Raw genomic sequence first — 13468 nt, forward strand, 5'->3', positions numbered from 1 at the left:
ATTACAAAAAACGGCCAGCAGGTAGCAGCAGAGTATAAGAGATCAGCTAGGGCCATGTTGCAAGAAGCTTTATTTGCCAGGTTTGTGAATAATGATAAAACTTAGCTATATTCTGATGCTAATTGCTGCAAAAAGGAAACCGATACAAATATACTTTTTTAAACTCTAATCTTTCTTTTTTAGGTTACATTTTTTTATAGCAATAGAACTGAAAATGCTGTGGGCCTTGCAAATTCAGTCAAAATCCAGTAAAACAGCCGGGAGCGAAGGGGGTTGCTTCAGTGAGAATGGCTGCGAGTGAATGAGTTAATGAAAATGTGTTTTCTTTGAAATCATTCAAATTCTTTAAAAAAAAATAATAATAATCGGGCAGTTTTGAGGTACCCATCAGAGCAACCTGGAAGTAGCTAATAATTCCAGCGCAAGAAAAGCTCCCTCCACTTCCTAAAGATAGACTGAAGTGGTGAAGCGTGTCGGCACTAAGCATGCGCGAGTGATTGATTCATCCGGCATGAATGGAGGAGCTCTGTCGACACAGCTCAATATCATCTGCCTCGTACCGGGGCGAGAGAAAACAAACATGGAAGCACATGTCAGCTAGATAGATGGGGGCTGCTGAATGGGAGCTGTTTGTTTGAGAGATAAGAGCACCCCAGGGCCCCAGGTAGCTGTGAGATAGAGCTGCCGAGACAAACCCACACTGGTAGTGCTGCGGCAACCGCAGGCATAATACATTCATGTGTGGATTACTGTACTGACTGAAAATACAAGAAATGCTGTGCGGCTCAGATTTTAATCCAAATATGAGCTGCTTTGGATATAAAAATACAGACTTTGATCCGTTGTGAATGAGGGCAGCTATTAGTGATGATTTGTTCCTTTGAATTATTTTGTGTCACCAAGATGGATGTTGTCGTTGTACGGGACCTCCCAAGTTGCAACGTCGGCCCGCGCAGCACCTGTTGCGACTCAGTTGAGTTATGTGGTGAAAGTCAGGCCATTTAAAGCTCGCTTCAGTCAGGGGACAGGAGTACGAGGGGTTGGGGGTTGGGGACCGTGGCCCTTCTGCAGAGAATGCTTCTCTCTCCCCACAAGGATTTCGCATTGATTAAGTGACAGTGGGCCACGTTGACATTTTTCGTCTTTAAAGAGACCTCCTCAAAAGCCTGACAGTACAATCCGCAACCAAGGGTCACATTTCACTGGGTTTCCTCTGCATTTAATCGTCATCACTGACAGATATTTCTCCGAGCGGAATGGAGCAGATCAATTATATGAGACGGTTATTCATTATGTGAGAGAATGAATGTGATGTTCTTTGTTTTGATTTGGGTTTGGTACATCTCCTCTTTCCTTCCACAATCAAAAACATGCACGAGATGTTAACTGAAGACTAAATAGGCTCCAGCTCACCTACCACCCTAACACAAAAATAAAGCTGCTATGTCAGAGTGATTACTGAGGTCGAATGCATCGGCTTGTTTATCTAAACATAGACATACGCTTTTCTGGTGTTTTTAGTAAGTAAGTAATCGAATACGTTCCTTTGCTGAATTATAAAAGAAGGCCAATTTATTTGCCCATTTAGAGATGTTCGCTTTTTCACATATTACATTTTCAGGTGTAAGCATGAGAGCATTTACAGGTATGTCCAATGCAAATGGAAAAATGATGGCCTTCTTTATCATGGCAACCGGTGCGGCATTAGGGCGTTACAACGAGGCACAGTGGCTTTGTTTCTATATTTAGCCATTTTTCACTCTAGCAACTGTTTGTGGTGTTATTGGAGACTTCTGAAGACTGAGACTTGAATTCCAAATAGAATGATTTCAATTCATTTGATTTTGTATAGTGGATATTAAACACTGGGGATGTTCGATACAACTTTTTTTTTTCTTGACCGATGCCAACATGAGTACTCAATTTCACCAAGACCGTTGCCAAGTACCAATACTACTTAGACTCTTGATACATAAAATTTCTGAAAAGAAGAGGGGGAAAAAAATTGACAGATCATTATAATGAATTTTTTCTATTCTTCTAATTTCTAATTCGTAGTTCCTGACCGCAAGTACCGATACTTTTAAATAATGCCGCCGAGGATAGGGCTGATACTAATGTTAAGTTTAATAAATGCATTTTAACATTTTTCTTCTGTTTTAATTCTTGGTAATTACAGTGTCCCATCACTGCTGAGCTATTTTTAGAACAGACCCGTGGGCTACTCACGTTGTCCTTGGGGCTAACTAGTACCTGCTGACACTTTTTTGATGACATGAATACACATTAATCAGAGCAAAAAAGGCATCTGTGTTTGCAGTATGTAATCTTGCTTTCTAGCTTATCTATTACATGCCCTGTATCCCAATATAGCATTTTTGCTTAAAATTGCATGAAACTGTCCATTTTCTATTCTTCTCTTTTCTCATTTGTAGTTCCTTATCATGAAATACACTCTAAAACGAGAATTGTTCAACCAATTTAAGATTACAAATTGAATTGTGGACCAATTTAAAAAATTGCTTCAATTGGTAACACATGATTGAATTAAGTTAATCCAAAGTATATTAGGTTTAATGAACTCAACAATTCTCTTTTTAGAGTGTACAGCTGGGTATAAGTCCGGTACCGATACCTGGTATTGGTACTCGCCCATCCCCAATAGGAAGTTAACCCAAAAATGTCTTCAGAATAATATGTTCTGTGCTGCTCCACTGGTCTGAACACAATATTATGATTAATATTGTGTTTGTGGAATATGAAAATCCACCCATTTTTTCTCATGGGGTGACCATTTTGCCGCTTGCTGTCGACTGAAAATGACATCACAATACAACACAATATTAATCCAAATTTTGGGGTTGATTTCCCCTTTAACCACCCATTGGGTATATATACATTTGTTGGCTTGTCTTTTAACTCAATTGCTCCCAAAAATGTATAAATATGTTCTATTTTAAATATTGCTAATATGATAATAAAGAAGGCTTTGATGCAGCTTCTGACCTGAAGAGGTCACTTAAAGCAATGGTAGACATTACAAAAAAACGGCCAGCAGGTGGTAGCAGAGTATAAGAGATCAGCCAGGGCCGTGTTGCAACAAGCTCTTTTTGCCAGTGTTTTCAACAGTAAATAATGATGAAACTTAGCTATATTTTAATACTAATTTCTGAAAAAGGGAAACATACAAATATACTTTTTTTTTCCTGATGAAAGAAGAGACTAATCTTTCTTTTGTTAGGTTCCATATTTTTATAGCAATAGAGCACAATATTCTGTGGGCCTTGCAAAATCAGCCAAAATCCAATAAAACAGCCGGGAGCGAAGGGGGTTGATTCAGTCAAAATGGCTGGCAGTGAATAAGTTAAAAGAGAAAAAAAACTCGTTCAGTAGTTTACTGAATATTCTCCTTTTATTGTCCAATTCATTCCGCATTGGTATGATGTCACACACCGTCCACGGAGCTGACATCCAACACGCAAGCCAGATCAGAACCAAACAAGGACGAGTGGACCATCAGGTGAGAATAAATTAACAATCCAACTCCTCGCGTCTTGTGACCTTGACCTGTTGTGTAAATAGATCCTTTTGTTTAACATTCTCCAAATATTCCCTTTCGTGTGTTCTATGAGAAAGGCAGCGGCAGGGACGGTACGATCACAACCTCCCTCTGCCTCTCCCACGTCGCCTCAAGTTGATTGCAATAGAAAACTCAATCTCCTCTCTGGTTCCTGAGAGGCAAAGTGAATCTAGTGCTTGAAAAGATTAATAACCCCCAAGAAGAAATGAATCAGGTGCTCTTCAGGGCCCGACTCGTCCAAGTGCTTTTGTGCACGCCGATGGCCGTGTGGCCACTCCCTTTTGTGACAGTGAGACTTTGTCACGTCGCTTCAGGCTTGGCAAGCCAAGAGACGAGCGACGAGGGCGACAAGTGAAAGGCTCTTTTCCTTTTCTCTTTTGTCCAACTTTAAAGTCGGTCCTCAAAGACTGATGCATTGTCCTTACGACTGCATTAGTATAGTGTGACTGAAGGAATGCTATCATCACTATGTGTCAACATGACTGCGCGGCTTGCTTGTTGACACTCGAGTGTCTCTGCCTCGCTGATTCACTCTAATTGGTGTGAGCAATGTGTGTTAAATGACTGCACAAGCGTCAGCGGACACGTGTTATCAGACAGCCTGATGCTGCAAATTGCCTCCGGCCTCCCAGTGTGTGTTTGGTTTCACCTTGTTAAGTGTTGAGCTGGCAGAGATGCTGTTAAACTGGAGGAGGCTGATCTTGTGGGAGGCTGCAAACCCTTGACCTGCTGACATCAGGATCCATGTATTGCATTTAAAATTCTATTAGCATAATATGAGCAGGCGCTCGGGGAGATGATGGTGAGATAGAGCACAGCGTGTCATCATTTCACACTGGTAAACAAGGGCGAATTTGGAATGAGGCTGACTCCGATGTTATGCTTATTCAATGATCAACACACAGTTAGTCCTTATTCGACCCTTTTCAATGTGTAAGTTATGAAAAATGTCAACACCGACTAGACAATGTTGATTCTGTTGTCTTTGCACTTCCCAGATGTAAGGCAAACACAGGGACGTTCATCATTTCGGATAAAATGATACCGGTGTAACGCTTTACCGTGGTTTTAAAAAGTCAAGGTTTTAATAACTCTGTCTCTAATTAAATTCATTTTCGGCGCGTAAGGGAGGAGAGAGGGAGAAAGTTGACATACTGCAAACACAGATGCCTTTAAAAAAAAAAAAAAAGAAAGAAAAAAAGAAAAAAGTGCCAGCAGGTACTAGTTGTGCCCTAAGGACAACATGAGTAGCACATGGGTCTCTTCTAAAAATAGCTCACAAGTAATAGGACAATCAGAAGAAGAATGTTAAAATGTATTTAATTAAACTTAACTTAATTAAGGAACCCTGGTATAAATACGTCTTTGGGACACTGGTAATATTTAAAATAGAACGTATTTATATGTCGTTGGGAGCAAATGAGTTTGTGTTCATATGCATTTTTGGAATATTTTCCCCCCATATATTTCAGTTGACCTCAATTATACGTGGATTTTCACTATTTGTGGGCCAGGCCAATCCCTATCCTGAAGAGTAGATACTAATTATTTTTGTAAATCGACATATTGCTCCGTTTTCTGATTGAATCGGTGATCTTTTATTTATTTATTTAACCTCGATCGCTGATTGGTGATCGGCCCAAACAAATCTGGATCACATAAAGCCATAGATGTGATTAGATCATACAGAAGTTCGAACATTTTGTATGTTTGACTAAATTCTCATGAGAATACAATATACAGCATTGATATATTTATTCAAGCTCAGTCGCTCTCCGTGAGGTGAGCAGATCTGTGAATGTTGGAAGAGAGCAGAAGCAGGTGCATCCTCACCCGACCTCCGAGGCAGTGGCTATGTTTGCTCAGGTCCGCAGCACGGCGCATCTTAGCCTGTGTGTGTGTGAGAGGTGTGTTCGTGTTTGCCCTAGTGGCTCAGTGCAGGCTCATTCTCCGCCTAATGATGCCTCACGGATGTCGGTGTGTTGCTAGCAGACGTGGAACAAAGGTTTCTAGTTCTTGTACTCCCCCGGCCCTCACTCGACAAGCTCCCTCGACACTTTCAACACATGAGCTTGACACAGATAAAAGCCTCAACGCTCAAGTAAACACAGAAACACTCTCCACACTGTCAATCCCGATGCATCTGTTGACATGTTCTAAGCAAACAAACTGATTTTCCACTCTGGTAGCAGCTTTTGGAGCAAAGCACACCTTCATCCTGCCATGTTTCTTCCATGCTTGTGTCACTGTTGATCCACTCAGATCAGATAGTTCGGAATAAGGCAGCCAGGTTGGTCTTCAAACCTCAACCTGGGTAAAATGGCCACTCTCCCTGTTCATTTCCTTCACCAGTAAACCCTTTACCTATGTTTTCAAAGTGAAATTCAGTGATCCCTAGCGCTATTTAGTGGTCAAAGAGTAGCATTAGAAGCATGCATGAGCACGCACACTACGGTGGCTCAGAGAGGCCACATTTCGCTAGACTACCACCAAGTCTTATTTGGCGTGAGCAAACAAGCATCTCGACGAGCGACCGCGACTTGGCAGCCGTTGTGAAGCTCAGCGAGCGACGGCGAAAGACCGAGCGAGCCAGAATTAGCCAGAGCAGCTAACAAGAGCAGCTAGTGGGAGTTACGCCAACTTAACGCTGACTGCGTAACGGATGCGGAAAAGAAAGCATTTGCGCCTGCGTGTCAATTCCCACCAGCTGAGCTGCGGTGCGGATGCGGAGCTGCGGAATTTGTTCACTAGTAGCGCTCTATATACACGGTGATCTATTTGTGGTCTCGCGGGTGCAGATTTCCGGAGACGAACAGCTCACGCAACTCACTCGGTGTGAATTGCAGTCCGCACAGATGCTGTATGGAACCCGCTCCGCATCCGTCACCCAGTCAGTGTAAACTCGCTGTTAGTCGGCGCCATAGGCTGGAGTGGCTAACAAGAGCAGCTAGCGGGAGGAGCTAGTAAAAAAAAGCAAGTAAAAACTTGCGAGAGCAAAGCAGAAAGTGACAAGCGACGGGCCTAAATCACGGGAGTTAGTGACGACCGCCTGCAGGCCCCAGCTGTGGAAGGTAAGCTGCGGTTAACCCATTGGGTCCGACACTCGATACAATACCACCCGGGCTAACTACATTCGCAAAGTTTTCCTTTGGCCATCCGTAGCAAGAAGATGGTGGCGAAACATGGCAGCTGTAATAAGGTGAGACTACAGCCATTTAATAAAATTAGTGACTACTAGACCTACGATTATATATATTTTTTAAATACGTTTATGTAATACAACATGTTTTTTTGCATACTGACATAGACAGTCGTTTTTTAAAATGAATGAATTATTGTCCCTTTTAATTTGAAAAAAATCAAACTGGTGGGTTTCAGTACCTCCACCTAGGTCAAGAACTACTAACATAGATGAAGCACCATAAAGCCAATCATTTTCTATTCTGCTTATCCTAACCAGAAGCTCTGGACTGCTCATCTGTTGTGACACAAGCTGTCCAACATTCCTTACTTCATGTTCCGACTTTCTCTCTTATCTCCAGCCGGCTTTAATCCTTTCCAGATCTCCCAGTCGAGCACCCTATACCGCACCTCTCCTTTTCACATCACAAAAATTGACCCCCTACCATTTTACTCCCCGCTCGATGTGTTACTTGAAAGCAGATACATGCACGTGTCGCTTGGCCAGTCGTGTCAGCATGTCTCCAGCTGGCTTCCTGCTGAGATTCAATCGCTGTTGGACAGATTGAAAGGTGTAGATTACATCTGCGGGCTCCCAACAGACATGCGGCACCACCACAGATGAAAACGGGGGGGTTAGCGGGGGGGGGGGGGTAGCGGTAATAGGAGAGACGGGAGCGAAGTACATGAGAAGGAGGAGAAAACTGCTTTCAACACTTCAACCTCAACCCTTCTCATACTAAAGCAAGATGTCTGAAGATTTTGCTCCCACTGTCTCTTGGTTCATCATCAAATTGCTGCACTTAAAGCCAATAAAGCATGTAATGGGAAAAATAAGAGTGGAAAATTGACTGGGGCGTCATGGGTTTACTGTAAGTCGGCCGACAGAACGTAGTCGACATCTGCCAGCGTGTGAGTGGCAGCTCTGTGATTTTTCCTGACACCAGAGTGATGGAATATCCTGCATGAGTGTGTTGTTAGTTGCTGCTGCGTGTGGCCTGTTATGTCAAGCTGTGGGAACAGTGTCAGGTCCTATATAATGCGTATGTGTAATAGAATTATCTGCAGGCTAGCTGGGAGCGGCATGACTGTGCAGTGCAATGTGAGATAGAAAGGAACTCACTGATAAGCTTATTGGAACACAGGGAGGCTGAGCTCTGACCCTTGGCTGCTTGAACCGACCTGTTCTTGCTCCAAATGTCAGGAGATGATTACGGAATACCGTCGAGGCAAGGTCAGACATTTTCATTCCGGAAACCTTGGTCCATTTTTGATTTGCTAGAATTCATCTGTTAACTTCCACAAGCAATTTTTTCACTTCTCTAGCAATTTATCATTCTTAACCGTCAAACAGGTTGAAAAAAAGTTAGCTGCTAATATTAGGTTTAGACTAGGAAGAATAATAATGGCAATTATTTTTTAGTGTTATTATCGTTGATATTCATATGTCTACAAGAAATATATTCAGAAATAAAGGGATTTTTTATTGTTTCTAGGTTGAGGACCAAAATACACGGTGAGGATGCATTTAGCCACTATGGTCCTCACCTATGGAATAGCTTGCCGGAGGGCATCAGGTTCGCTATTGATATTTTTAAGAGGAGGCTCAAGACACACTTTTTTTTTTTTAGTTTGGGATTTAAATGATCTTTTTTCTTTTCTTTTTTTTTTTTTACATTTTTGTTTCTTTTTTTAAGTTCCTATTTCCTTTTATATTGACCTTTAGCTTTGCTTTTTATTCTGTTTTCTTTTAGCCTTTAACTGTTATAGGTTGTCTTTTAGTTTTTAGCTCCAGTGTTTCCTGGATGCCTTTTCCTCACGTGGTTTCTCTGTGCCCCGCCATGTTTGTTTTTGTGGGGGTTTTTTTTTGGGGGGGGGGGATATTTTTGTTGTATTATGGATGTTTTAATTGTTTAGCACTTTGAGTTGTATTTTAACGTATGAAAGTGCCATATAAAAAAAAGTTTGATTGATTGATTGACTGATTGATATAACTGTTCTTCCTTAACACGACTTCCTATTTTAATACAAACCATTACCAAAGGTGCTGCTGTTTCATCCTACAGGAGATTTCACTTTACCTGTGTGAATAAACCACTCTTGTATTCAGAAAGTGTGTCAAAAACCAAGCATGCTCAGAATTTCCCTAAGCCTTGAGGTAACATCAGGACACTGCAAGTTTTATCATCACGAGACGAGACGAGACAACGGGAGCTTGTTCAAGTGAGTGGGACTATGAGACGCTTGAGGATCTTTTCTTTCATTAAAAGATGTATTTCACTGAAATACTCACTTCATTTAGTAGGAACATATAAAAATAGTTTAGGGAACTGGCATAATGAGTACAGATGATGATGAAGATGATGATTCTTAACATTGATCACATCAGATCTTACATCATGATTTCAGAATCCTCAATTGATTTCTGCACATTTTTACATGTCTCACAAAATGTGACTGAGAATGTGAGATCGAGTCCGGGCTTCGGCCTTCCTGGATGGAGTTTGCATGTTCTCCCCGTGCCTGCGTGGGTTTACTCCGGGTTCTCCGGTTTCCTCCCACATTCCAAAGACATGCGCAGCAAGCAGGTTAATTGCATACTCTAAATTGTCCCTAGGCGTGATTGTGAGTGTGGATGGTTGTTCTCACTGTGTGCCCTGTGATTGGCTGGCAACCAGTTCAGGGCGCCCACTGCCCGATTCCAGCTGGGATAGGCTCCAGCACCCCCGCAACCCTTGTGAGGACAAGCGGTTAGGAAAATGGATGGATGGAATTTTTTATGCAAGAGCAGACAGAAGGCAGACATGATGCAGCTTCTGACATGAAGAAGTGGCTTAAAGCAATGGTAGTCATTACAAAAAAAAACGTCCAGCAGGTGGCAGCAGAGTATAAGCGATCCGCAAGGGTTATGTTGCAACAAGCTTTTTTTGCCAATCTTTTCACCAGGAATGTCAATAATAATGAAACTTAGCTATATTCTAATGGTAATTGCTGCAAAACGGAAACAGATACAAATACACTTCTTTTTCCTGATGAAAGAAAATACTCAAATTTTTCTTTTAGTAGGTTTTATAGCAATAGAACACAATATTATGTGGGCCTTGCAAAATCAGTCAAAATCCAATAAAACAGCTGGGAGCAAAGAGGGTTGCTTCAGTGAAAATGACTGGGAGTGAATGAGTTAGACAGAAAATCCGCAAGTTCAGCAATTTTAATGATGAAATCATTGACATTATGGTTGAAAAAGAAAATCAATGTAAAGCATAAACCAGATAAATAAATTGATGTTATAATTACAAGTATTTTTATTCTTTTTTATTCCTCACATGGGACAGAGCGGCACTGCCTCCCCTGCCTGCCTTGACCCACATCCAAATTGCATGTGGGAGGAATACTGCTACATTGGACCAACTTTCAGCCCATTTTCCTCATTCCTAATCAGTGAAGACTTCACAAAGACTACAAACAGCATTTAATGGTTTATACAAGGACAGACTTTAATCCTGAACTTCATGAATGCCAATTCTTGCAAAGCAGTTTGCCCTGAAATGATCCTAGTTTATCCTCATGTGATTTACCCTGTGCCGATGTTTACTATATCACTATTCAGTCGTGCTTCCGTGCGGCCGTCCCGACGTGACATCACAACCGCATGAACCACCTCTCAAAATACTTGCTTCGAAGGCTTGAAATTGTGAGGCGCCGCATTGCTTTTGATTATGTTACAGTTTCATGGATGAGTGCAACACACATAACCTGCCCTGGGCCCTGTTTGCTCTGTGCAAGTCGTCGCTCCGATGCACAAGGACAAGCTGCAACCTTCGCTGACATGACAAAGCAGCAGGCTGTGTTAAAGTCTGATCAGACGCAGCTGTTTGGCTCTTAATGGTGTGTCTCCTCACATGACTCTTACGACATAATGACCATCCATTAGGGAGATTCACATATATAATTTACTGCCTTTGAACTCAGTTTCATTAAAATGTACATCTTAATACGTACACCACCCTCTATGATATGTAGACTGGACAAATGTGTGTATAAACTATACTTCAGCATGAGTAATTGCTGAGTCATGTAATACATGGTTTAATTTGTTAGCCTCATTATGTTGCTTATGAATTGTTACTAATCAGTGTTTATTCAGTTTTTCAACGTGAATGCTGCAATTACCGAGCGGCAACGGGGACCGAAAAAGTTAATTAACATTGAGTTTGTTGGTGTAACAAAGCAGTTTTTGTTCATTTAATTACAATTGGGACCAGAATTAATTGTCTGTCTTCCATTGCGTTTTACCTTATGACAATGGCGAGCTTTCCATAACTAGCCACGATACACATTGAATTATACAAACCAACAAAGGCATCAGCGTCATTGTTCAATATAAGCTTTGTTTGGAAATGCTAGGTGCTGAGTTAGGAACAAATAAAAATGATGTTATAATAACTGCAGCCAGGGGCCTCATTAAGGGGAGAAAAATGGCATTCTACTGTAAGGGTCCATGAATGACAGGGCCCTTGAAATAACAGAGGTCAGTGTGTCAATGAATTTTGAGCGTCGTCAAACGTCAACAGCTGGGAAACAATTCCGTCATCCGTGATAGTTCAAGCCGAGCCGTCATTTGTTATCCGTCAGCAAAATAAGCATCTGTCAATATTTCCATCATTGGTCACAAAAATGGGCATTCCATCATTGACAGATTGACGATTAGATTGATGGGTTGATGATCAAATTGACAAACGAAAACCCACTTCCACCAATGCTTAGTCCGTCAATTTTTCAAAGTTTCCCGTCACTCATCAATCGTCAAAAAAATGGTCGTCCATCATTGACAGATTGAGGGAATGCCCACATTTGATCTGCAATTTGCACATTGAAGTGTCTGGAACCAAGGCGATATATTTTCGGAGGGCCACAAAGCCAAGGCACGTCTGTAACTGTGCATGAGTGAGTGGCAGGTACTGACACGAAATCCAGGAGAGTTGAGCCAGGTTGATTGACAACTGCAGTAAAATGGTTTAAGACAATGCTGTGATGTGACAGGAAACAGGAGTGTCGGATCAAGAGGGTTCTCGATATCTCCACAAACTCCTGACGGGCATTTCTCTATCGGCTGCCAAATGTGTCACTGTGTTTTTGTGGTACTACTGCACTGCACCATATAGATATCATATTTTAATACATATCTTGTTTTTGCTAAAGGAGAGATCTCAATGATGCGCTCTCCTCATTCATGACACATACCTATTTCTGATAACTATCATAACACATACTCATAAATACATATACTTTATGTTCCTTGGTCTAATGTATCCATTAGATTGTCAAACTAATAGTCTGTTGACTGTGCTGTGGCACCATAAGACAATATAAAACAATATTCTTTAATGTTGAATAAAAAGGAGCAGAAAGAACACAAGTCTTATTTTCTGTGCCCTGTTTCTCTCCAGAGTTTAGTTACAAAGTAAAGTACTGTAATTGAAAAACAACAACAACAACAAATAAATAAAAGTGAGTGACAGCTGACAGTCACATGACTTTTGTTCTCAATTTCCAATTTGTTTGCTGACATTCATAAAAACAAAAAATGACGATGGCATAATGATCAAACTTAACCTCATTCATATTTCTTTAACAAGCTGGGTTATGTAATTTTTTAATTGGAATATTTGGTTTCTTTATTCGGATAGGCTGATTCCTTTGACGGAAACACAACGTCCCATCAGTCTGGTTCTAAATCATTTTTTTTTAATAAGATTTTATAAGATTTTTTTTATAAGGCTATGTTCCCTCGCTTTAACGAGGTTCACTGTTCGCGGTCTCGCGAACATATTTAGCTTTTTAGTACAATTTTTCCTGCATTTCTTTTCTTTTTTTTTACAGTAATGTACCTATTTTATAAAATTTCTGAATGTTTGAACATTGAGAATCTTTAAACGAGAGAAATGTGAGAAAATGTAAATGCCTCGATGAGAAAAGTGTATAAACTGTGTGGTGAGGGGTTTTAGAGCCTTAAAACATTTAAAGCTAACTACATTGCGGATTTAATTTATTGCGCGTATTTTTTGGAACCTAACTCCAGCGGAAAACGAGGGAACACTGTACTTGCTTTCTCTACGTTTTTTTCTAATCTCTGTCGAATATTCAATAGTTTTGTTATGAGCCTTTAGCATGATTTGCACAATACTTTTATCTACTAATTAATAAAATGTCAACAATTTTAACTGAATAAATAATGGGTTTAATGGCTTTCTAGTGTATGGCCATGACAGTGAAGTTGCCTTGCCCCCACTGTAAGCAATTGGCAAACAGAGGGGATTTTAAATCTAAAATGGTGCACCGCTACTTTCTGCTAGCGGTTTGGCACATTACCACTCTTCAAGTAAATTCAATTTAAAGGGCCGGCGCATCAGACGCATAACAACCTCTCTCAATGAAGATCCTATCAAACAGACGTAACACAACCTTGGCACTGAATGTTTAGATTATAATGGACAACTAAAGTCATTCCTGGCAATTAATGAGCTAAAATAAATGTCTGTCTGGTGCAAATTAAAATGCAGCATTGTCACTCTGTGAAAGCAGATTTTTTTGTATTGGTCCTGATTGTGCAAGTACCAAATGTGATGTATCTGGACATAGCAGTGAGGATCATCATTAAATTTGTCTTACCGTGACCTAAAAACCTCATTTAATTGTTGTTTTTTA

The sequence above is a fragment of the Vanacampus margaritifer genome, chromosome 8 (assembly GCF_051991255.1).
Source record: "Vanacampus margaritifer isolate UIUO_Vmar chromosome 8, RoL_Vmar_1.0, whole genome shotgun sequence".
In the NCBI taxonomy this organism is placed as follows: Eukaryota; Metazoa; Chordata; class Actinopteri; order Syngnathiformes; family Syngnathidae; genus Vanacampus; species Vanacampus margaritifer.